The sequence below is a fragment of the Cupressus sempervirens genome, chromosome 2 (assembly GCF_028749045.1).
Source record: "Cupressus sempervirens isolate cs-2001-9-10 chromosome 2, ASM2874904v1, whole genome shotgun sequence".
NCBI lineage: Eukaryota > Viridiplantae > Streptophyta > Pinopsida > Cupressales > Cupressaceae > Cupressus > Cupressus sempervirens.
Window position 1 is genome coordinate 514,971,757 of NC_143119.1, and position 27,325 is coordinate 514,999,081.

Below are 27,325 nucleotides of genomic sequence, written 5' to 3' on the forward strand. Positions count from 1 at the left end.
AATTTTTAATACTTTACTTAGATTATATTCATTAAATTAAAATTTTTATTCCCCTTAAAATTAGTCTCATTTTAAAAATACTTTTTTCTAATTGAAACTTACCTTTTAAAATTCTATGTAAACATTTATAGAAATTAAACCTTTTTCCCTTTTAACTATATCTTTGAAATTTAGAAAATAATTTGTTTACCTAAGAACTACTTTATTGTTTATAAAATCTTAACTCAAATTATTCCTAATACAAGTTTATTAATATTACACATTGTTAACTTCACAAATTTTCTAAACATTAAATTTTATTACTATTAAGTATTAATAGATTCTATGAAGTCGTAAGAGTCTACAATGCATTGGTAAATTGCAAGCTTCTCATCGGGGAGGTCCTGGGTTCAAATCTACTCAAAATTAACACATAATAATAATTAATCATAACAATAATAATACATGAATAATAAATGATCTAGGCTTACCTTTATGTTATTTTATTTTATTTTTTTATTAAATAATTAAATTTTTGTTTTATTTATATTAATTTTAGTTATTTATAAAATTTGTCTTCCATTTGTAATTATCATTTACTATGTAGACTTTAAAATATATATACACATAATAGATTTATTATTATTTCTTGATTATTTTATGGGTCAACGCATTATTTTTGTTTAACTCTAAATTATGGTCCAATCATTTCTCCATAGTTCAGGACAATAAACCTTTCACCTACAATTTTATTAGATGGACTATAGTCATCCTTATGTCAAAATTAAGACAGTCACAGAGAAATTAAAATGATTACAATTTTAAGACCAAACTACTCTATGGGAAAGGAAGGTCTGAAGGTTTGCTAGAGAACCTTGACATGCTCTAATTTTCCTCTCAAATCTTCTTCTCTATGGTCTCCATCGATAGGTACTCTCTCTTTTCTTCTTATGTAATTTTTTTTTGCCACTATTTTTATCTCTATAATCCCTCCATTTAGTGCTTGAGGAGGCATTCATTTATAGACAACCAAATGGTTATGTTGGTTAGAGAAGTTACAACCACACCTCCCTTAATGCTTGATTAAATAAATGGTTACATTTATTAATCAAACTCATTATTTTATTATTGATTTATACATTCATTATTTTTTAAAGTTTTAATTATTAAGGTTTTCCATTTATCAAGATATCATGAGGGCTTTGATCTCAAGGAATCCATATCTCAATGGTTAATAAACTCTTCTTCTAACAAATAGATCATGGGCTCAAATATCTAGCCTTATTATTAATGTTTTCTCTTTTTTACTAATAATCCTACTAATTTTCTTCTTCTTCAATAAGTCTCAAGGAAGACTAATAGTAATATGGTAGGTTGATAATTTGGCAAAATGAGAGGTTTGGAAATTGAGTTTGATTTAAGTAGTAAGACATTTTATTTAATCTTTATTTATTTATTTTCTATTTTATTCATTTATTTATTTTGACTATTTATTTATTAAATACCATATAAGTCACGTATACAAGTATAGAACAACATTGTATATCTAACTATTGCAACAATATAAATGTATATTTATATGGGCATATATGTGTGCACCCATATATATTCAAATAAATATACCTAATCAACTAAGTAATAAATCACTTAAAATCAAAAGATCATGCATATATGACTAAGTGAAAGACAAAAATCACAATACTAAATGGAAAGATAAAACCAAAAAGACCAAATCAAGTAACTAACTTTCTAACTAGATTCTAGGCATGGGGTTCCTATATGGATCATGGCACCATCTTTAAAACAAAAATTTGTTTGAGGATTTTTATACATGTTACCTCTACATACTTGCATCACTAATCACCAATATACATACATACATACATACATATTTAGAAGTCATGGCACACAAGAAAGACATGCAAACAACATTATATATACATAGTGGGTTGTGATCAAAACCATAGTCATAATTTAGAGGACATCATATCTAAAGAAGATCATTATCTATAGTAAGAAGGTGTTGTCAATAACATGGTATAAAATATGTTTTGAGTTAGAAGTCTCCTTAATAAGTCAAATCACTATGTCAAGTATATAGTGAAATATTATCGACTTAGTATGTAAAACATATAATCATGATGCTAGGCTAAGATTCCAACAATTAATCCATTTGAATAAGTAATATTTGAGGACATTCCTCCTTGTCTTCTTAACAATATTACTATCCATTATCTTCAAAAGTTATAGTGGCTAGCTAGGGGGAAGATCTTTGAGTCATTCAACTTGTGAGTATTCTTCATCCTACACCACCTTTTAATATAGTAATATCATACACACTAAAAATAAGAGAAATGGAAATTGTAGGGAGTTGGGATATTTTATAAGAATTTTCTTCAAAGTTGTTTTTTTTTTATCAGTAAATGGCCAAGGCCATGATAAATTTTATTAATTTAAAATAAAGATTACATAAGCTTTCTCTATTCAAATGGGAATTGGTAGGAAAGAACAGAGAAGAAAACCTGGGACAAAAGTCCTATATTATTACAAACATAAAAGGGGCATACCTCAGTGATCTATTAATTTAGATAGTATTAATTACAATCAATACAGGGGCATACCCCTGAAATTTACAATGTTCTTGAATCTTTGGATGCTGGTGTCAGATTATGTTATACCAGGACTAAAAAGAACCACATCGTGCTAATCAACACATCTACCATACAAAGTGACAAGCCAACTCATAAAACATGGTTAGTTTTCGATCATAACTATACAGAGGAATCAACCTAGAATAGAGGATAAAAAATATTAACCTTATCACATTTGAAGCAAAGTAACCCAACTTTTAAACTGAAATGAAATTAAAAATAAGAACCAATTGATTTATACTCCCTATACTTTCATACTATATGAAGGGAGTAGAAAAGAAATAATCCTAAAAACTCTATCTTATTTAAAAAAGGAAAAACTAATTATAAAGATCTTATATGCAGCTTGAGCATCACTAAATTAGACCTATAACTTACCTATAATCTGGAGCCACTGACTAATTCAAAAACATAAAGATTTCAAAATAATAGTTGCTAATGTCTTGCTAGTGTGCCTGGGCCCTGACTTGGGTTTAAGGACACTTGCAATCTCTTTCGCATGTCATTCTAATTTGAAATAGTTATCAGCATAGTCCAAGAATGATTAGTACTCAATGTGGTCAACTTAAAACCAATCCTAAAATTCCATAGTAAACTACATCTGAGAATCAAGACTACAATGCAGATAGCCTTAGGTGTATATGACCCATCCCTAATAATAAAGCTTGAATTTTAACCCATATAGTATAATATAACTAGTCTAAATCAAATTGGAGAATGTAGATGATTACATGAATGAAGTGCTAAAACAAAGAGTCGAGAGAAACCACTGATCTAAACTTTAATAACACACTTTCAATTCATTTTAAACCATGATTTAGTTTTTGAACACCAAATGAAATCTAAAAACCCAAAGAATCCAACAGTCTACCAATCTAGATGGTATTTAAAAGTCTTTTAGAATGCTGAAAACTCCTAAACTGATCTTATGAGTACTATGAAAGATATAATGAGACCCATAATCCAAAGGAGAAGAAAAGGAAAAAAAAACAAGATGACAAAAAGGCAGAAGGAGTAAATGCAGTTGAAAACAACACAAGCTAGTGCTATCCCCTGCCAATTCAACTAGCTCGTACAGATAGAACAAAGAAAAACTAACCCAAATGATTTATAATAGTAAATTAGATAGGCCCATTATAAATGAAAATTCATAAATTTGAGCCCTAATAGATTTTAGATATAGAAAATCCACATTATGACATTGCTAAAATTTAACTAAAAAGGCATCCATAAAAGTATCCAAACATCTAAACTAGTTTATTAATATGAAATACATTGATATGTGGTATATAATTCTTACATATGAAGGGAGCTATATATCAAAACCTCCTATGATTTTGATACAAAATTTGACCGCTATCTTTCATAACTATATTAGTATAGAAACCCTAGGAAAACCAAAATGCATAAACCCTAGATAATATCATAGTATACACAATTTACAGCCCCTAACTAAGACTTGCTTCTTCCAAGTCACCATGACCACTTTTGGCACCTCGTTGGAATCTTCTTCAATGAAATTGGGTGGTAATTCAAAATTCACCTTCATCCTACTAGTCTTCTCAGAATTGAGGATGCAAAATTGCAATGCATTTAAACTGTTGAACACCACCCCTAGTTTGACATAGGAATTGAACTTGGTGAGATAGTTAACCAATCTTTACCCTCCTCTGCAATAATATTTCTCCATCGAAGCAAAAAGTGGATACTTGCTTCCATACGGGGCCACTCCTTGAAGAAGCCCAAGATCTCCCTAACAACTAGAGATTTCCTCCGAGAAGTTGTCGTCAGCTCATCTGCACCCAGGGGGAGACTCATATACCTCTTTGGGAGGGGGATTTAGAGCTTCTCATCTATACTATGAACCACCTTCTCAAGCCCTTTTTGCCAAATAGGGCTGAAAATGTCAAAGTACAACTTAACAGTGTCCTCCCAACTCACCTTTGCCCTCACTGCAATACCAATGAATGAGTCAATGATACTATTTTTCATCCTTCAAGTCACACTTCAGTCAAATGCATCCTCCCCTAGGGCTTGGCTCACAACAAAGTAGGTCAAATCATTAGTAGGTTTGAGAAAATAGATCCACCTTTCAGGTTTCACCTTGCCCAAGAATTCCATGATTCTACTCTCTGACATGTGGAAGATATGGACATTAGATTCCATCAGAGCTATGGGGGAAGACACCAATTTTTGGAAAAAAAAACTAGCACTAGCAACAAAACCTTGCCATGAATGGTGTTAAAACTTCTTGTTATCATAAATTTTGACTGCAACATGTGTTATCTTTAAATGACCATTACCATGATCATTCTAGAGTATTCTATGTAATGACAAAAAATACTAATCCAACAGCATGAGCTCCTCCCAAAAATTGCGATGACAAAAGCATGATGGCAAGTGCAAGTAAGCTAAGTTTATAATCAGAGAATGGGCATCCCACTAATGACTCATTGAATGAAGTAGGGAGAAAACCTTACTAAATAAATAGGACTTAGCTACTCACATTGAAAATGCCAGAAGTATGTAAAAGATGATTACAAAACCATTATGAATTCGAGAGGGAAGAAATCCTCCCTTTGTTTGAAATATTCCTTAAAAAAACTAGGAGACTAATACTCATAGCCACAGATGGCCACTAACACATACTGACATAACAAGTGCAACTAATGCTGAAGGCTAATAATAAACTTTGATAGAGTAATTAGAAACCAAAGAAGGACCCAATCGATCATAAACTAAGGACTAAGCTACTCATTGATATAAAATAATAGTTAAAAAAAGAAAGAAAGATTAGGATTTATTGGGATTAGAAGGGAAGATTCCTGATTAGAATTATATTAAGGCCATCAACCCCTTTATTTGCTAACTGATCTGCTTTTGTATTACCTTCGCAGTAAATGTGGCAAATGAGGTACTCCTTGAATCGATCAAGAAGCTTTAATATGGAGTCTAATCTAGAATTGATGACCTAGTTAGGGGTGGATTTATTCCTTATGCTGTTCAAAATGATCTGAGAATCCCCTTCAATAACCACTTTGGTAATTCCAACTTCTAAACATAGAAGCAATCCTGCTTCCACAACTTTGAGTTCTGCTAAGTTGTTGGAGGTAGGCTTAATGGCCATTGCCTTTTTTTCTAACCACTATCCCAAATAATTATTAGCAATGCATTTGATTCCTATTGTACTAGGATTACCACGAGCAACATTGTCAAAATTTAGTTTGGCCCAACCCCTCAAGGGAGGTGACCACTTACAATTTATCCTATCTATTTTACTTTTTTTCAAATAGACAAGGGGGGGTTAATTAAATTGACCCAATTCTTCTTCATAAGCACATCCCAATATGAAAAAGATCCCTCTTCTTTCATGCATTTCCTTAGATGAGTGTTCATGACTTCCACAATGCTAGCCTCTATTTTAAAAATAAGCTTCTCCACCTTCATCTCGAAGTTCTAAAAAATGCGTTGGTTCCTCTCATTCCAAATTTTCCAAGATATAATTGATGGAGAAATATTCCAAATTTTGCTATAGACTCCTTTAACTAGGTTGCAAGGCCAACTAATAAGGAGATCCTTGTAAGAATTAGGGTATGATGAAGACCAAACTAGTTTGGATTTTAGCCATTCCCAACACTTAATTGAGTAAGGACACCAATACAACAAATGATTAAGGTCCATATGATATTGTTTACATAGTACACATCTAGAGGGGCCCTATATCCCAAAACTACTTAGCCTTTCAGTAGTTAAGATAATATTTTGGAAGGCTAACCAGAGGAAAAATCTAGCTTTAGGTAAACAGGCACCATCCCAACAAAGTTTGAGTGGGATATCAATATTATCCCAACTTTGAGATGTGAGCATAGCATTATAACCTTCCTTAACTTTATAAATACCATCATTTGTGGCTGACCAAATTAGCTTATTAGGATTATCAGAAATGATCCTGGAGTAATCTTCTATCTCAACCTGATTAAGTCCCAGGTTATCAACTAATTTCCATACCCATTTGGTGGCACCATTGCTCAAAATCTTAGTTTTGTATTTACCAACTTCATTACGCCATTGGGAGGTTAACACTTCCTTCAAATGAATTGGATAGGGTTTAGAGACAAGAAGAGGATGAACATCCCACAAATCCTTCCTAAATAAGGCTTTATCACCTATACCAACATCCCAAGTGAGAAACTTCCCAATAAGATCATGATAACTTAGCATAAAGTTCCAACTTTTGAAACCTCTAGGAGGATTTATCATTCTAAAGATAGAGGAGGGGTCACCTACATTGAGATATTTTTTGTACAAAATCTTAGCCCATTTATGGTCACTTTCACTATATTATCACCAAATAAGCCTTGCACCCAAAGCTTCATTTTGCCATTCTAGGTTCTTGATACCAAATCCGCCCATTTATTTAGGATGGCATATTTTATCCCATTTGACTAAAGAAAGTTTTTTGTCTTCATCACAATCCTTCCAAAGAAAATTCCTAAGTTTTGATACCAATTTATTTTGATAACTTTTTGAGATAGGGAGGCAAGATAGGGGAGAAATTGGGATGATGAAAAGTACCAAGCTGATCTTTGTAACCTTACCAGCTTTGGAGAGCCAGTTACCTTTCCATCCCTCAATCATGGCATCCAATTTCTCAATTGTGTTATGTCAAAATTTATAGGATTTGGCACCTTTTTTGAGTGCAATTCCTAAGTATTTACAAGGGAATTGACCTTTACAGTAACCTAAAAACTTGCAAATCCTATTTTTCATATCTTCATTTGTGTTTAAAAAGAAAATTTCAGATTTATCCTCATTGAAATTCTAACCTGAGGCCATCATATATAAATTTATAATGGATTTGAATTCAAAAGCTTCAGCCATAGTGCTTTTACCAGGGAGGATCATGTCATCCACATACTATTAGTGAGTGATATTTGGCATATTACTCATAACAGTGATCCTAGTAAGTCACTTGTTCTACTGAGCTACTGCTAAGGTTCTCCCAAATGCTTTAGCCATGATAATGAAAAGAGAAGGTGATAACTGATCACCTTGTTGGATACCTCTAGAAACTTCAAAAAACCTTTAGGCATACCATTGATAAGGATCGATAATTTAGGTGTAGAAATAAATTTAAAAATGAGATTAATCCATTGATGAGAGAATCTGAAGGCTTCTAGAACCTTGCACAAAAATCTCCAATCAGCTATGTCGTAAGCCTTTTGGATGTTGAGCTTTAAAAACATTGTAGGAACCTTGCTTTTTTTGGCCAAGTGGATTGTTTCTTGTATGGTGATGATGCCATCAAGGATGGATCTCCCCAGGATGAAGCCAATTTTCTCTTCAAAGATTATTTTAGGTAGGAAGCCCTTAAGCCTATTTGCAATGATTTTGGAATAGATCTTGTAGATAGTATTACATAAAGCTATAGGCCTAAAATCAGCCATAGATTTAGGGTCATTAATTTTTGGAATCAATGTGATGAACGATAAATTAATTTTTTCTAGGAGAGCACCTCTATTTCTAGAAGCTTCAATAGCTTTCTAGAGATCAAACCCAATGATATCCCAAAATTTTATAAAGAAAAAGGCTTGAAAACCATTAGGTCCAGGGGACTTATCAGGGTTCATAGAAAACACTACTAATTTAACCTTATCTAAGGTAATAGGTTTGTTAAGAAATTTGTTATCCTTGTCTGATATAATTTTAGGGATATATCTAAACATCTTTTCTTGTGCTACCAAATTTGATCGTTCATAATTAAAGAGTAAATTCTTAAAATGAGTTATGAAGGTATTTGCAATATTGCTTGGCTTATCAACTTGAGTACCAAACTGATTTCTAATGCTAGATATTTTACTCTTAGATCTGCTATATAAGGTCAAATTGTGAAAAAAATTAGTGTTTCAGTCCCCTTCTTCCAACCAATTTCTCTTGATTTTTGTCTCCAAAAGGTTTCTTCTTTTGATAAAATTAGCTCTTGTTTAGCCATTAATTCCTTTTCTAGTAGATAACTTTCATTATTCATATCATTCTTAATAATTTCCATATTTAGGTATTTGAGCTGATTTTCTACTTCTATCTTCTCTTTGAAGATGTTGTTAAAATGTTCCTTATTCCATTTTAGTATGCATTCTTTTAATAATTTTAGTTTAGATACAAATACAAATATTTTTGAACCTTCTACTTTATCTTTTTCCCACCATATTTTAACATTTTTGATAAATTTTAGATCAAGAAACCACATTTTTTCGCATTTAAATGGGTTCCTTAAGGGTTTAATGGGTTTGATGAGTTCCATTCTAACTGGATAATGGTTTGAACCTGCGATGGGTAGGATTGATGATTGGAAATTAATATTGTGATCATCTAGCTCCCCTATCATTAAAAAACTATGTAGTTTCTCTACAATATATGCGAAGTCCTTTCTTCTATTGTTCCATGTAAAGGTCCCATTGCTAGTAGGGACATCTATCATTTCATGTATACTAACCCACATTTTGAAGTCTATTGATGATTGAAAAAGGTGATTGATGCCCCCCATTTTTTTTGAGAGGTCTAAAATGGTATTAAAATCTCCTCCTATCAAAAATGTATTATTTTTATAGTTGAATATGAAGTTACTAATCTCATTCCAGACCTATTTTTTGTCCATGTAACTAATAAGACCATAAATGTTAATAAGTATAAACTGTATATCAGACTTAAGACTCTTTATACTAGAACTAATCCAGTTAGGACTATGATGAAGGCAATTAAGATTTACCTTCCTGAGATTCCAGATAACTCCTAAACCACCCGAAGGTCTTGTAGATTCTTGGAAGATAGTACTCCACAATCCTAACATTTTGTCTAATTTAAAAGCTTCATCCTGATTCAATTTAGTTTCTTGAATTAATATAATATCAGATTCAAAGGCTTTAAGGTCTTGTTTTACCAACCTATTTTTGCTAGGGGCATTTAGTCCCCTAGCATCCCACGTAGTAAGCTTCCTGTCTCTTTGGGAAGGCACTTCCGCTTCCCAACATTGAAAAGCTAATTAATTTTTTGCTGCTCTTTGCTGAGTCCTTCTGCTTCTCTTAGATCCTTTAGGGATCTTCTGCCCCTTTTACCATTGGTCTTGTCATAATTGGGAGAGCTTAAACTATCCTAATTCTACTAGATCCCAAGACACTCTATAACTTTCCCATACTTTAATTTACTAGTCTACACATGATGGTCTTTCCCAACTGTATCTTCATCTTCTAGTTCACTAATGATCTTGCTAATGATATTATCTTGAAAATCTTTTGTCACATTCTCATCAATAATTCCTGTGTCTGATGTCTTTCTATCCAAATTCACTACTTTCCTTCTGGCATAATCCTCTTCCTCTATACTTATTAAATCCCTTCTTAGATCATTACAAGTATAGTTGCTACCCCCTAATTTGATGATTCTCTAGATCAGATCTACCTTTTGGGCCTCTGAATAGTTGTTGTTTGTATCAAGGTTAAAGACTTAACTAATTCATTAGCAAGCTACTCCAAATTCTCATCTCTCAATATTTTTCCATACATGACTCCCTCTGAGTAGTCTTCTCTGTCTAGGAACTCTTGTACCTTTTTTGCCAAAGAGTCCTCACCTTTCAAATTATTTTCTTTATCATGCAACTCTGTTGGGGTAAAAGGAGAGCTTTGAACTTTTGATGGAGTTTTCTAGAACTTAGATGCCTTCTAAAGTCTTTTTTTTGTAGGTGTGTTAGCTTGAGACATCAGTTTCTGACACTGATTATCTATGGAGATTCCACAAGTAAATGTGTTGAGTTCTTTTGAGTTTGGATCTACATCAAATAACATATATTTTTCCATGTCTTTGATATTTGTATCTTTAACAACTTCTGATTCTTTAGTCTGCTAATTGCACACATGTCATTGACTATATCTGTATTAACTGGGTTAGCATAGATCTTTTCCTTGGTTACTATTAAAGATGATTCATTTCTTATCTTCTAAGTACTTCCAATTAGTGTTGGAGATTCCTGCTTCTTTGCTATACTTTCTGTGTGTTCCTATTCCTAATTGAACCCCTGATTACTACTAACTGGGCCCTCCATGTCAACTGGGGATTTCAAAACCAGGTTATGAACAATAATTGATTTGAGCCTACTCTTTGATTTTGAATTGACCTTGTAATTAGTCCTACTTATATTTTGGGGCTGGATGATCTCCTTATTATGCTTATATTCCATGTTCTTGAGATCCAGGGAGCATAACAAGGCCCACACTTTCCTTCTCTAATCTTTAAGTTTAGGGAATAACTTTTGAAAGTCTGATGTGCATGGAATTGTTTCAAAATTTGTGTTTTTGCCCTTGTCTACTTTGAGAATCTCTATGATATCTCCTTTGTAGTGGTGTAGACAACAAACATATGAAGCTTTTTTGGTAACAGTTTTCCTTAAGCCTTGAATTGATTGATTGAGATTTGTCTTAATTAGCATTTTAATATTGTTATCATTCTGATAAGAAGCTTCTAAACCTAAGAGCTCTCCTAAGCCAAATCCTAGGTATTTCAAAATCTCTAAATGATTTAACTCCAGAGGTATTGACATAATGTTGAACCATAACTAACATATTATATCCAATTTTCCTAAATTAAAATTGGGAGACCAAGCAATGAATTTAATAGTGTGCCCCATGAATAAACACTTAGAGAATTTAATGAATTGATTTTAAAAATCTTTGTTACTACATTTTAAGTAAAAAACATTATCAAAAAAGAAATAAATACTTACTTGAGATCCATTGTTATCTTCTAACCAGTTGGATAAAAGGAGCAGATCTTTTTTTTGTCCACACCAGATTACATATATTCCACTCTCTTGGCATTTGAACCAAGCATCTTCTATGCAATCTCCAAGTAGGGAAATGGAAGGAACCACCTCTATGAGAGACTCTCTACCCTTGAGTTCTAATTAGGCCCTAGGGGTTGGGGACTCCCACCATTGATGTTGGGGAATATACAAACTATGGTGATCTGGGGTATAATTGAATGTGTGTTTGTTTTTGGAAGGCATAGAAAATGGAGGAGACTCTTCTCTAATGGGAATATTAGGCTATGAGCTTGGTTGACCTTGGAAGATTTGGGCATATTTGTAAGTTGGAATACTCTAAATTGTTCCTCTAGAATATTGACTGTGAAATATGCTGAAAGATGATTGTTTAAAGAGCGATGGCATACAGGGATCTATTTGACACTGGGAGGGTTCATCCTCTATTCTAGGGATTTATTCTACTTTTTTGTTTTGCCTTGATGTATATTAGAGTCTTCTGCATTATCTAGTACTGCAAATTTGTTTGAAGTTTTAACCTCAAATTTCTATCTCTGGTTCTTCAACTCCTTGCGCTTGGTAGTATTATATTTCTTTTTCCACACGTAAGTAGGGGATTGCCATGAATTAAAATGATCTTTTTGCTATGCCATTTTTCATTGATTTGGTACATTTGTTTTATTTTCTTCAAACTTGTCAAGGATAGTGTGAGGGCCTATTTTCTTCATTTGCAACTTGGTGTTGTCCCCCTAGGGTAGTCTTCTATTATTCAAATATTCCCAAACCTTTTCACCAACCTTTGATGTTACCTCCCTTCTTTTTTGATCTCCCTAAGCTTTATACTTCTTTATGGATTCTTCCAAAATACTTCTTAATGGACCTATTTTATTAGTTTGGCTCGGTCTTCATCTCTTGCATAGGTCTTGAAATAATTAGGAAAGTCTCTGAACTCCATCACCCTTATAGAATGAAATCTATAATTGATTTTGAAAGGATTATTACCTCTACTCCTATTAATAGTGTCACTGAATAAGAATCCTTCCTATGTAGGAATATAATCCTAAGACTGTGCATTTTATCTAGTTAGACATCATAGTGAGTTCCCAAAGGATCTATTGATTAATTCACTCTACCCATCTATTTGACGATGATAGAAAAAATTGAAGGAGAGGTTCGTGCCCAACTTTTTCCAAAGAGTTCTCCCAAAATATCCTTAAAATTTGACATCTTTATTGGACACAATATAATATGGCAGCCCATGTATCCTTACTATTTTTTAAATAATAAATTTGAAATGTGCAAAACATAATTAGTAGACTTACATGGAAGAAAGTGTTCCATTTTTATTGAATTTTCCTAAAATCACAAAAATGTTTTTAAACACCTATTTATTTTTTGGAAACCCCATAAAATATTCCATTCTTACACTCTCCCATCATTTTTATGGTATAGGAAAAGGTTTAGGTAGGCCTTGGTTTGTGCTAAGTCCTTTAGCTCTTTGGAAAATGACATAAATTTTCTAATATTAGTCTACATTATTTTCTAGTGATAGTGTCTTCTAACCACTTTTAGTGTTTTATCAATACCATAATGACCACTCATGGTGCTACAATGTTTCTCCTTATTGGTTCACATTGAATACTTGGGAATACACAATTTTCCATCTTTAAATAACAAGCTATTTTGAACTAGATACATTTAATATAAGGTATTATATACATCAAACAAAGTTACACAAACCTCATAGATTTCTCTGAACTATACATCATCCTTATATAAGTCCTTTAGTCCATTAATCACCATGATTTGAAGTTAAACTCCATGCACCTACTGAGAGAATATACAACCTTGTTTTCTTGATCTTTTTTGTGTTTTATAGTAAAGGTATAGGCTTTTAGTTATTCCACCTATTTCATGTGACTTCTTCTCAACATATATTTCCCATTTAGGAAGATTAATGAATGGTTGTATATAAAAAAAATATTTTTTTTAAGGAGAAGATAGTGCCTCCAGTGGTTGAGGGCTTGGACCATGGTATATGATTCCAAATAATTTGTTCTATACTTTTTATTTTCTTCATTCAACCTTTCTAAGAAAAATGCTACAAGTTTTCCTTCTTAACTTAATACTATAGTGAATACCTTATTAAAATTAGGATGAACTAGGATTGGGAATTGTGCAACTCTTTTTTTAATATATTCAAAATATTGATTTTATGTGGTGATCCATTCAAACTTATTTATCCTACGTCCTTTTATAGTGTCAAGAATTGGGGCACATATCTAATAGAATTTTTTAACATTTTTTTTGTAAAAAGTAGAAAGTCCATGGAAACTTCTAGCATTGCCTACATTTTTTAGACTAGGCAAATCTAGTATAGAAGATAGCTTCTCTAGATTCATCTTGAGAGGATTCCTTTGAAATGGAAAAGCCAAGGTATGTGATTTCCTCATTCATAAAATGCACTTTTACAAATTTATCATTAGTTTTATTCTCATGAAGTCATTTGAGGACCTAATTTAGGTGATCTAAATGCTCTTCCTTTGATATGTTGAAAACCAATATTTCATCCAAGTATACAACAAAAAAATTCCCTATGAAATTATGTAGCACTTTATTAAACATATCATGAATGTGCTAGGGAAATTTCTTAAACCAAAAGGCATTACAAGCCATTTATATAATCCCTCTTTGGTTTTCAAAAAAAAATTTCATTCATCCCCTAGTCTAATCCTGATTTGGTGAAATATTGATTTGAGGTCTATCATGGAAAAGTAGCATGCACCACCTAATTGGTCCAACAAATCTTCCATTCTAGGGATTGGAAATGCATATTTGATAGTGATTTTTTTATGGCCCTAGAATCAATGTATAACCTTCATTTTCCATCTTGCTTAGGTCCTAGAACACTAGGAAATACACATGAGCTTAAGATTTTTGAATTAGGCCTTTTTCTATAAGCTCTTGCACTTGTCTCAAAAAAATTTCATTCTGATCAATGGTCATTTTATATGTTTCCTTATTGGGAAATAAATCACCATGGATGAAGTAAATATGATGATTTCTATATTTCATGGGTTGGAGGGAATTGGGTAGGTCCTATGCAGTTATATACCCTTATATTTCTCTAATAATTTATTCATTTTTTTAGGTATTTCATCAGCATTATCTTTTTGTTCTTCTTCATTGAGTTTTATTATTAAGGCATACCCTATCTTTTCATTTTCCTAAAAATGTGACCATAGACTTATTATTTTAAGATTCGGGACTAGGAAAGGGTTTCATGGTGTATAAATTTCTATTCCTATTTATAGTATAAGTGTTTTTCATCCCAAGATGTTGGGCCTTAAGGTCATGCTTCCAAGGGAAACCTAGAAAAAGATGACATGCATCCATTTATACAACATTACACAAAACCATGTCCTTGTATTTGTCTATTAAAAAATCTACCCAAGCTTTCTCATCAACCAAGGTTTGTTGACCCTTTTTAAGCTAAGACACTTTCTAGGGATAAGGATGAGATATTTTACTTAAATTAAATATCTCTACCGTTTCCCCATATGCCAATTTTTTTATTGAGCCATAATAAACTATGAGTTTGTAGACCTTACCATAGATTTTATAGATTTTGTAGCTTTTACTAAAGATGGTCTTCCTTTGTGATGGTTCTTGGGTAGAAAGGCATTTTAACAAGGTTCTTCTCATTAGTATGTAAACTTCTTCACAATCCAAGTCATTATTTATGAATTTACACTTTCAACATTATCTTATACTAATTGAATTCTTCTATCACCTTGGGTATTTGAGCATGTATTCTTGGGACATTTTTTAGCACAATGACCAACTTGATTTTAGTTTTAAAATATCGAAGGGTCTCTATTCCTTCTTCCAAATCTACCTTTGTTATTAGATCTTCTTCCTTTGAAATTGCCCCTTGAACTACTCTCTCCGTATGAATTTTCTTAACTAAAGTCTCGATGAGGGCTGAAACCTTTTCCTCTTCCATTGGAGGCTCCTCTTCCTCTATTATTCCTTCCCCTACCTATTATATTCTATTATTTCTTCCTATTATTATTCTCTTTAAATTTTAGTACCAATTGATAACACTTATATACTATATTAGGGCATAAAAATTTTAACTCTTCTTGAATGTTAATTATGAAACCATTCAAGTACCTTGCTACCTTTACACATTCTTCCTCTCTAGGTTTATATCCCACACACAACTTTTGGAACTCATCTATATAGGAATTCACCTTCATCTCCCTTTTTCTACACCATTGTACCTCATAATCATTGAGTACACATAAATTCCTAATCTTAGAGATCATTCCTTTCAAACAAGTGATGATATTGTTTCCCATATTTTCCCTTTTAGTTTGGATAAAATTCCACCATGTGAGGGTTTATCCCCTCAACTTTGATTTTTCAACTTTTACCTTTTGATTGTCAGCAATACCTTCACATTTAAAATAATTTTCAAAGGACTCTACCTAGTCCATCTAAACATCATCATCCATTTTTCCACTGAAAATTTCTACCTCTAGTTTTACCTCCATGGATCTAACTCCCATGGGTTCGAGGAAATTAAGGAGTGATATATACCATGTAGGAAGCTCCTCTCTTTCATCCTTTCTCTTCTCCAATAGAGCTCTTTCTTATTGCCTTCATTTGGTCCTTTAATTTCTTCAATTCTTCTCTTAGTCACTTCTTCTTGTATCCTTTTGGAAAATTTTAATTAGTTTCCATGACTAATACTTTATTTTTAATCCTCTACTAGATTAAAATTTTCTATTTGGTTCTTCCCAAAAGATCAATACTACACTAATGTCACTTAATGCAGAGAGTATTACAAGAAATGTGATTTAGGCCCATAATCCCTTATAACTCCAAATAATAAAACTTTATGGCCACAAATGAATCCTTATAACATTTATAGGTTCTTATAAAACTCAAAAGTTCGTAATTCATTGATTTAGGCATGGATCTAACCCGATGTCAAATTGTCTTCATCGACAAAGTCCTTAAAAATAAGGTAAAATAGAAAAAAGGATTCAAAATTTTAAATATGTTAGTAAAATAGTTTGTACATGTTTACCTAGGCCTAATAATACAAAACCAATCATCAGACCAAGTCCAAAAACCCCACAACATGGATTTCCCAAACTAGCCTAGTAGATTAGCCTAATTCCTACTAGATTTGTCTACACAATTTTTTAGCCTTAAATCAATATATTCCACACAAGCCCTCCAAAAAAATAATTTTTAGATATCTATTTGGAAGGACTGTCCAACTTGAGAAGACCAACATTTAAATCTTAGAAAGAACCCCCAAATCACTATTGTAGCTAGAGACCTAATAAGGTTAATTAGGTCAATTTTCCAAAGCAAGTACAAACAAATAAGTTCATACAATTTTCCAAATTTCTTGAAAACATTCCTTGATATTTCCAATAAAAAATTAAATAATAGATCAAGTACCCCTCTCTCTAAATGCTTATTTTAACTCAAATTACACCAGTCAACAACTAAGCACATATGGGATGCTTGGCTAGGGTTGGGTACGAAAAATAGAAAACAAAGTCATCCAACCTTGAGACTCTAGAATATTAAACAATATAGGAATAAATTTATTGGCACCAAGAGACATAAAATTTCCATCATGGAAAAGTGAGTCAAGACCACTTCTTTATGAAAGCCTATTTTCTATTAGGGCTTGGAGCAACTTGCATAAAAAACAATGGATCTCCCTTATTACTCCACTTTAGGAAACAAAAAAAAAAATGAAATGGAAAGGTAAGACAAAATCCTATCTAAAAATTCCAAAATATCATAGGTGCCAATCCAATGTGGATCATATAGAATAGAACATCAGAAAAAATCATAAGAAAACCACTAATTTATTGCTTCAAATTCCACCAAAATCATACAAAGCCTTCAATATGTCTTTTCTAGGCCTAATCAAGGTCATTTATCCCTATCCCAATGGTCAAACCAAACTTTTAAGTCCAAATGGGTTGTTGGGAAGGTCTTTTTAATTTTGCATAAAAAGTTTACAACATTTGCAACTTCATGATTCACTTTTTATTTATGACTTTTAGGGGACCCAAACTGGTTCATATCTACCATAAACATCCTAGGATGCCAATAAACCATGAAATTCATTAAATATTAACCCTTTGAACAATGTTTTACCCAATGTTTATAGGATTACCTTAGGCCAAGTGGCCTCACACTTATGTTCTTTGAATACATCAAATTGGTCTAAAGACCTTAAGAAATCATAGAACTATTCAAGATCATATTGTTACATCATTGGAGGGGTGCTCGTGCACCATAATGAATAGTGATAAAGGTAATCAAATAATAGAAATATTAGTGCCAAGGTATGTGAAACTTAGTCACTCTCAAAATGAGATTATTGGAGACAAAAATGTTGGAATTATTATAAGAAGTAAGGTAAGGGAATTTTTTTTTAAATTATTATTATTTGAATTCAAACCCAAAATTTTTAAATATGCTTTGAAAGATGATGTTTGGGGAAGGCTATTAGATCATATTGAGAAGAATTATACATGGACTTTGTTGTTGGGAACTACTGATAAGAATGTTATAGGTACAAAATGGATTTTTAGGAACAAGTTGAATGAGAAAGGAGAAGTAATCATAAACAAGGAAAGGTTGATATGCAAAGGATATTCATGAGAAGAAGTATTTGTCTATGGTGAGACCTCTACACATATTTCTGGACTTGAAGGTATAAGGATAATTTTGGCATATATTTCTTATTAAGGTTTTAAGGTCTATCAAATGGATGTAATAATTTTATATTTAAGTGGAGTATTATAAGAATAAGCATACGTAGAAGAAACTAAAGGTTTTGCTACTAAAAAAGGTAAAGATATGGTATATGAATTGCATAAATCTTTATATGGAATAAAACAAGAACCAAGATCATGGTATGTGTTGGCTCCTGATTTAATAGTATTTAAACAACCAAGTATGCAAGGAAAGAATGCATCTATGGGTAGCTATCTCCAATAATGGACACACTTCACCAAGAACTTGGGCCAACTATAAGGCTACACTCCTTCTGCACTTTAGGCTCTATAAAACCTAGGCGGGTGGACCTATAGATTCTTTATATGGTACTAGTTATCAAAGTATACACTGAATTTAATGTAAAGCAGATAAGAACCCCTAAATCTTCTATACTTAACTAGGAATCACAAGCATGAAATAGCTAAGAACATAACTCATGAAACTAGCAAGCTAAGTGTGGGTTAACATTGAATAGCTTTCAACATAGAAGGGAAAATTGATTTAATATGTTGATATCAGCAAGACCTAGGTATGAGCAACAAAACCTAATGATCCTATCTCTGATCAGTGACTTATCTATTGGGAAATTAAATTATTTACATCCATACATCTTTTGGAAATCTCAAACGTATCTCTACATCAAGATCCCTGATCTATCCTTCACCTGATGAATAGACATCTGTTTCAGATTTGAATCTCATACTCAAATTATCCCATCATGAAATCTGTAAACCCTATGATAAACACCAAACAATTACATGGCTCTTTGTTCCATAAGCAAGGTACTTCAATCACATACATCACTAAATGAGATGCAACCTAATCTATGGTCTTTGATCACAAACTAGAAAAGATTACAGATCCACAAATAGGAGACAAGATTCAAACTAAATTTGAAACCATTGCTACTCTTTATTTGTTTTCCTTGAAACCAAATATTTGAAATGTATATAAATTAATTCATAAATCACCTAACAGACTAGAACTATCTGCATAAAACATAATTGTTATTCAATACAATAGAGAAATGCCGGGTGTGTGGCTTTCATAGCTTGAGTAGAGCTCCCTTGTTTTGAAATGACTTCCTCATTGAAGCAACCTCCCCTCTTAATATGTGGGTCTCCCCTACCATTCAATTTAAAAATATGAGTTTAAAAGAAAGAAACCATTTAACTCTGTATTCCCATCTTTGTCTCCAAAAAAAGAGATTAAAATATCATCACTTGCAAGACAATGAGCTATATGTAGAAGTTGTAATGTAAAGAAGCCTCTCTCAAGGACCATTCATTGCATCTTTAAGAGTTGCATCTGATATCTATGTCCACCTTGAGAAAATGATGCTTTGGACACACTGCCCACTAGAACCATCGCCAGGTGCATTAGGACTCCAATCTCCATATCACCAAAATGAAGGAAGCAAATCAAATGTCCAATCCTTATTTTTCTTTTGAGAATAGCCACTATATCTAATAGTGATGGAGTAAAAACGAGATTAATATCCACATTTGCAGTGGCAAAATGGGAACTCTCTTGTCCTCTATTTACATTGTGTTTTCCATTTGTTTCAGGGACTTGTTTCTCCTCTATTTCAAACCTTCTCATTTATTCATGTTCATGATTTCTTTGTCCAAGCCATCTTAAAACCTTACTAGCTATCACAAATTTGATGAATTTAGTCGGGCCCCAAAGTGGGTCCAGCTAAAAAAAATTTCATTTTCGAACAACTGAAATGCAAAACTAACTTATTTACTCTCTAACACTGATTTGAAATTCAACCACTAAAAGAAAACTTGAAATTCATTTTACATTCTTTTTCAAACTATCAATCTTGCATCAAGAGGTCTTTTGATTGGCCTTAAATTGACCCAAACACTTGACCAAGCTTCGAAATCAGACACGTTGATTCTCTATTCCACATACTTTCAGTGAAGAATTCTTAGTCAAAAGATATTGACCATCAAATTTGCCTTCTTAGAATTACCTGCAAGTAAACAAATCAGAAAACAACAAACTAGGTTCAGATGTGGCTTTGAAAATTGGGTAAACTGACACTTGGGAAGACAAAAACTAGGGCGTTAATTCTCTGTCATGATGTGAATATGGATCTATGATTTGGGCTCATGATGAATAAAAAGACACATTTGGAAAGCAATCAAAGTAGGCTACTCGGATTTTGTAGATTGAAAACATTGACAAAAAACATTTTTTGCAAATGGAACTGACCTGGGAAAGTGTGCAAATGATTTCATCAAGACTTAAAAACTGGCACACTAAAAGAATTTTTAGATTAATACACAATAGTACAATCTATTTGGTTTAGCCAATCACAAATTTTGAATTCTGATATCACGAACAGGGGTACTAATCAATCTGCAAATGCTGACACCAATAAAAAGATAGAAATTGCGTTTGGAATCACCTTTGAAAATTGATCGAACGGATTTTTCATGAGCTGAAACTTGAAACATGACAAATCTCTAACCTCTATAATGCAATGAAAAAGGAATTTTAGCATTTTTATCAATTGGGTCAAAGTTACAACATGCCAAACAAAGCTTCCCAGAATTAGGTGCAAAGTGCAAAAGCATGAAAACAGTAACTGACCAACTTTGAGGGATTCCAAACCTAGTCAAACGAACTCGAAACAACTCAAAATTTAAAAAATAGGTTCTTGGATATGGACATTAGCCACTCCCAAAGTGGTAATTCACAAAACATTTCTAGATGCAAGATATTCAGATGCAAATAGGGCCTCCTATTGTTGTTTGATACTTGGGGTAAAATGCAGAAATGATATTGGCTCAAAACAAGACTTCACCAAATGACTCGGGATGTCAATTTATCATCATGGAATGCTTAAATGTACTAAATGGAGTGTGCTAGAAGCATTGACCACCTCTTAGGCCTCAACTTGACAGCTCGGTACATAGGCATTTAAAAGTGTTTAAAGGGCTTAAAATTTTCAACCGTGCTTAAAATTGACCATGCAATTTTTAATGCTAACAATATGTAAGGTTGCATGCTTATCTTATTCAAATATGATTCTTCAGAACCAACACGATAATAGAAATGTATATCTAAACTTTGAAAGTGAGGATAGGATATTGATTGCTTAAAAATTTGTTGATAAAATAATATTTGAAAGAAATTAGGCAGTAAGTAGGTCATTTGCAAAAGAAGTGAAAAAAGAAATAGGATAAATTAAATTCTTCATTGGTTTTCATATACAAAAGATGAAGAAGGGGATATCATTAGTCAATCCAAGTATGTAAAAGAGATTGTGATTTTTTTTGGGATAGATTGTTCAAGAGCAGAGGGAACACCTATGGTAATAGGATGAAAATTATCTAAGGAGGTTAAATCCAAAGAGGTAATTCAAAATCTATATAGATCAATGATCAGTAAACTACAAGATGTTGTTCATTATAGACACTATATTACACATGTTGTTGGTATTGTTTCAAGATTTTTCTCAAATCCAAAAGAATCACATATGATTGCAATGAAGATAATCATTAGATATCTCAAATAGACTAAAAATTATGGATTATGGTATGATAAGGATGGAGATTTATCCTTACAATATATTTACTAATTTTTATTGGTCTAAAAATATAAATAATAGGAGGAGAAAAAGTGGTAGAGAATTATTTCATGGTCAAATATTAGTCTCCTAGACAAGAAAGAAGAAAAAATTCATTTCACAATCTACTGTAGAGATAGAGTATGTTGTTGTTTCTATAAATTGTCAACAAGTGATATGGATAAAATCAATTCTTGAAGGAATTCATAAGAAGGTAACAAAATTTGTTGTTATCTATGTGATAAAATTGGTGCAATAAAATATTTCCAAGAATCAAATTATGCACTTAAAGAAAAAGTACATTGCAATAAAATCATTTTCTTAGAGAATATGTATAGGAGAAAGAGGTAAGGATTGACTATGTCTCTACTAAAAAATAAGTTGATATATTCACCAAGCCATTAACACAAGATACCTTCAAGTATCTCAAAGTAGATTAGGGGTCATTCCCCTATCTGTAATTAATTAAAGTCTAATTTATATTTTATTAATTCATATGTAATTGATGAGGATATCATGTGTATGAATTGATACTCCATTGTGGGATAAGTCTTAGCATAATACAGTGATGTAATGATGAGGAAAGGACAAGAAATGAATAATCAAGTATAATTATAAGATGACAAAATGATTTGATGCCTATATCATTTCTATCAAAGGGGAAGTTTATTTATGATTATCAAAGAGGGCAATGACATAGGGAGATGAAGCATTGATAAAATGTTGCAAGAAGAAGATGATTTAAATGAGTTATATATGTGTTATGAGTACTATCATAGGGGAGAGCATATGAAAGTGATAGAAGAGGACATATAGGAAATCAATAAATATGAAAAAGTAAGTAGAAGTATGATCAAAGGTTTAGATATAAGTGGTAGTTTCATCAAAGATGTGAGTGTTGCCAAAGATAATAAGAAATCATAAGTTAAGCCAAGATTGGAGTATTTCCAAAGTGGGGTATTGTTGACATAAATGATGTAGTGATGCTACATGTTACATTCATGAATATAGGTATACATCTGTTGATAGGTGAAATAATTATTTATTTGTCATTGATGTCAACTAATTAACTTAGTGTGTTTTAGTAAGTTACTAGATATTGATTGAATAAAGTATGAGTTGTAGTATGTTTTAAATATTCTATAAGAAAATTATGTTATGTTTCATGATGTTATGTTTGTGATATAACCTATTGATATAAAAAAATAAAGTGAGTTATCATTAATGAGATCAAATTGGGTAACTGCAAAAAAAAAAGTCAAGTGATAGACACTATAATGATTTGAATTTTAGATTAGCACTATATTAGCTAATGTGATCATACGATATGATTGTTAACAATGTTCAAATGATGTGGTTATAACAAGAAATGATAATGTTAATAGGTAAAGGTAGTTTAATGGACTAGAAGTGATGTTAATAGTATGAATAGGTAAACAAGAACAAGTTTTTGACTAGGTGATGAAGATTTCTAGATTGATGAAGAGCTTAGAAGTTTTGTTGGGATTGGTGTGTTGGAAATGTAGTATAGACTAATCAGGAACCAGTAGAACTTTAACTTATATTCACCAATTAAACATTCACTATGTAATATGATCTAATTGCATGCATGAAACATTGAAAGTAATAAAACATTCATAAAACTTGACAAAATATTTGGTAACCCAACCTTCCAAATAAAAAGTAAAATTGGGGTGGGGATGATACCCACAATATTTATTAGTGTAGTATAAAGTTATCCTATTAAAGCTTAAAATTGATCAGTTCTGGTGATCTTCCCTGTTAGGAGCAATAAGGATTATTAGGTCCACCTTGTGAAAATATTTAAAACATAAAATGAAGTATGCACTCTGTTAGGAGATTCAAAAAAGATTGTTAAGTCCACCTTGTTAGAGGATTTGGCTGATACACCTGTTAGGAAAAATTAGTTGTTGATCTTTGATATGCAACTTGGCTTATTAAATGAGATCCCTTTGAAATACAATGATCAGCTAGCTATAATAGATAAGACTCTTCTTTTCCTTATACTTCTTGTAGCCTTATTAATTCACACTCATATTGCTTTCTTGATTCATTTCTATAATACATTGGATATGAAAAGATTTATTACATATATATACCAATCCAATAAATTACCTTATGGAGTCAACTATAACACCTAATTCAAACAATCTTTACTAAGTTGGCTTACTACTATAACTTGAGTTCTAAAGACAACTCGAGTGATATTCTAACACTCAACAACACTGTCAACTCAACAAACTCTAGCATTCATTTGACACTAACACTCAGTCCACATTGATCACTCGGAGTAGTAGGAACTTGTTTAGGATTTGGTGACTCGATGAATACTGAATAACTTGGTAGACATGATTGACATTGAATGGCTCAGTCAACACTACTTTCATTCACTTTGTTAACACTAACAACTTGGTAGACACTAATAAGGTTGGATAACATTGCAGAGCTCAGTTAACACTACATCTTGTATGGTTTGCATTGATGAACTCGATAGACTCTATGAAGCTCAACAAAAATCGCAATATGAATTTAGCTCGATAGAAACTATGAAACATGACTTACACTACAATCTATCTTAGATGCTCAGTAGACACTGTGAAGCTTGGGAGACTCTTTTTTCTGCATATGGAGCTTAGTAGCAATGTAGTCAATTGACTAAGTGTTAAGTCACTAATAGACAAATGATTTGACCATAAGGTCAACAATCTCCCTCTTTGGCATTAGTGACATAAATAGTTATCATACCAAAAATCTAAATACTCAAAATTCAAGTTAAAACTCCCCCTATCAACATGTCTAGGTCTGTAACACAATTTTTACTATTGTCTACTATTGTTGCTTGGTAACTTTTGACTCTGTTTTGAGTTTTTTTTTTCAAAATTATTTTTGCATACATATTTTTGCTTTGTATATACATCTTTCATACTGTACATATATTTCTTTTTTGTATATATGAATTCCCATATGCATTTTTCCTTATGTATGATAATACTATTCTTTATTCCCCCTTTTTTGACACAAATGCTAAAAATGCATAACTACAAGTTAATGCCAAAATGTGAAAGGAAAACACTATGTACCTTAAAAATTATGGACATTTTCTTGTCCCAGTTCTCTTGCAAAAATTTTGAACTATGCAAAGCTATATGCACCTCTATTGATATTTCCATCATATGATTAGCCATAGAGAAATTGTTGTCATGGATCAATTTTTTTGTATGTGCAATATTTTTTTGCACTACATCCATGTTAGGAAGTATCATGCCCTATATTTTTTCTAGTGTCACCCTAATCCTAGCTTCTTGCCTCAATAATTCTGCCTATAGATCTGTAAGATATTTGATCTTTATAAAATGTGCAAAACTACTACTAGAATCAAGTGATTATTGATGTGCACTTGCCTTCATATCAACATCTATCTTGGATAGCTTCTCCTTTATCTGCTTAGAAAATTTTTATGTATCACTTAACTTTACAAATAAAGTAACAGCATTATTTATAGAATTCTCAAATGTAGCAAGAATAGTGGACAACTCCACTTGGTCAATAACAATCTTCTAGGATACTTTCTCCAAAACTTTATTATCAAATTTCCTTTCTACCCTTTGTAGAAGTTTTTCTTGTCCACTTAATTCTTCATTATACTTGTGAACTACTTCAACAAGTTGATCTAGAATTTGTTGCTTTTCATCAACCTTAATGCTTAGTGCATCAACAAATATGCTCTTAATATCTTCATGAACTTGGTTTTTTGTTTTCTTCTCCTCTCTAAGATTTTGTTGTTTTCCCCTCTTCTTCCATAGCTCACTAAGGGTATCCATTTGATTAGGAGTTAGATTGGAAAGATCCCAATCTGGTACTACAATTTCCTCCTCTAGATCAATTTCTCTAGTAGAGACTCCTATCTCTTTACTGATGCAAAGCCACACCTTGGAAAACTCAGGAGGAATCAGTCACTCAACTGAGTTGCTTCAAGGGGCATCTACAACCTTCAAGATCACACACTAAAATCAAATTCAATAAACAAAACTTTGAAAATAAAATCCCCCAAAATATCTTCTTGCTGCCTTCAGATAGACCCGCACTCAGACATGAATAACTTTCGAACCAAAAAAGATTTACTCAATCTAACCATTAATATTTTTCGTAACTAGGTTTCAAAAAACATATAAAAATTTAAGAGAAATCCAACGGTTCAAACCCAAGATATTGACCCCGCATCAGAGTACATTTTTTCTGAAAATAAATCCCCCAAAATATCTTCTTGCTGCCTTCGGATAGACCCACACTCAGACATGAATAACTTTCGAACCAGAAAAGATTTACTCAATCTAACCATTGATATTTGGTGTAACTAGGTTTGAAACAACATATAAAAATTTGAGAGAAATCCAACAGTTCAAACCCAAGATATTGACCCCACATCAGAGTACATTTTTCTGCAATTGTTATACCCTAAACTAATTGCCATGAGAAATATATAAAGCATAACAGTAGAACCATAATCTTGAAAGAAAAACACAGGAGACCAAAGGAGACATAAAACTTCCCATTTCTCCCCAAGTTCTAATCCTCTTTTACATAAAAGATTGACTTTTTAATAACCAAAGTGTGGCTGGCCTTGCTGTCTAGTAGTAATAAAAATGTTTTCTTTTCCATCTAAGAATAGGAATCTGAAAGACGTTTTACCATCAATACCATGCAGAAATCATGGATATTCTTGTAACTACTAAGAATAGGAATCATCAATACCATGCAACAATCATGGAGATTCTTGTAACTGCTAAGAATAGGATTGGCTTTTTAAAGAAAAACTACTTTCCTCCAAATAGAAGGAATATGAAATGGTTTCTTTTATTCCATAGCCATTTTTTCATCATTATGAACACTCTTAAAATTGCCACCAACTTTCTGATGAGATTCTTTTAATTATTGACCACATGGCATTTCTATTACTAATTTTATCCTTTCTAAAACTGACACTAACATCATTAACCCTTTCCTCTAACTCTCTAACATATCCGACTAAAAACTATAACATTTATTTAATAAAACACCTAATTCTATCCACTAAGACATAATCCTAAATTATTAAAATTGACCATTTAAAATATATGGAGAATCTTGGACCTTTGAAATGATTTAGTAATGAGATGCGCCTACATCATTTACCTTTTCTTTCTGAATAGCAGAAGGAATAATTTCCTTTTCTTTATTCAAAACTTTAGTGTTTGGTTGAGGATTAACCTCAACTATCATTGCACTCTATTTGATCGACTACTATAGCAACTGGAACTTGCTACTTGATAGATGAAGATATCAACATAATACTCAGTAGGATGCTTCCAACTATTAATTAGGTGCTTGACAAAATAGTGTTTACCTCAACTAATTCAGTAGTAGCCTTCTTTGAGATGGATTGCAGTAAGGCTTTGCTCAAAGAGAGTGGGAGGGAGGCTA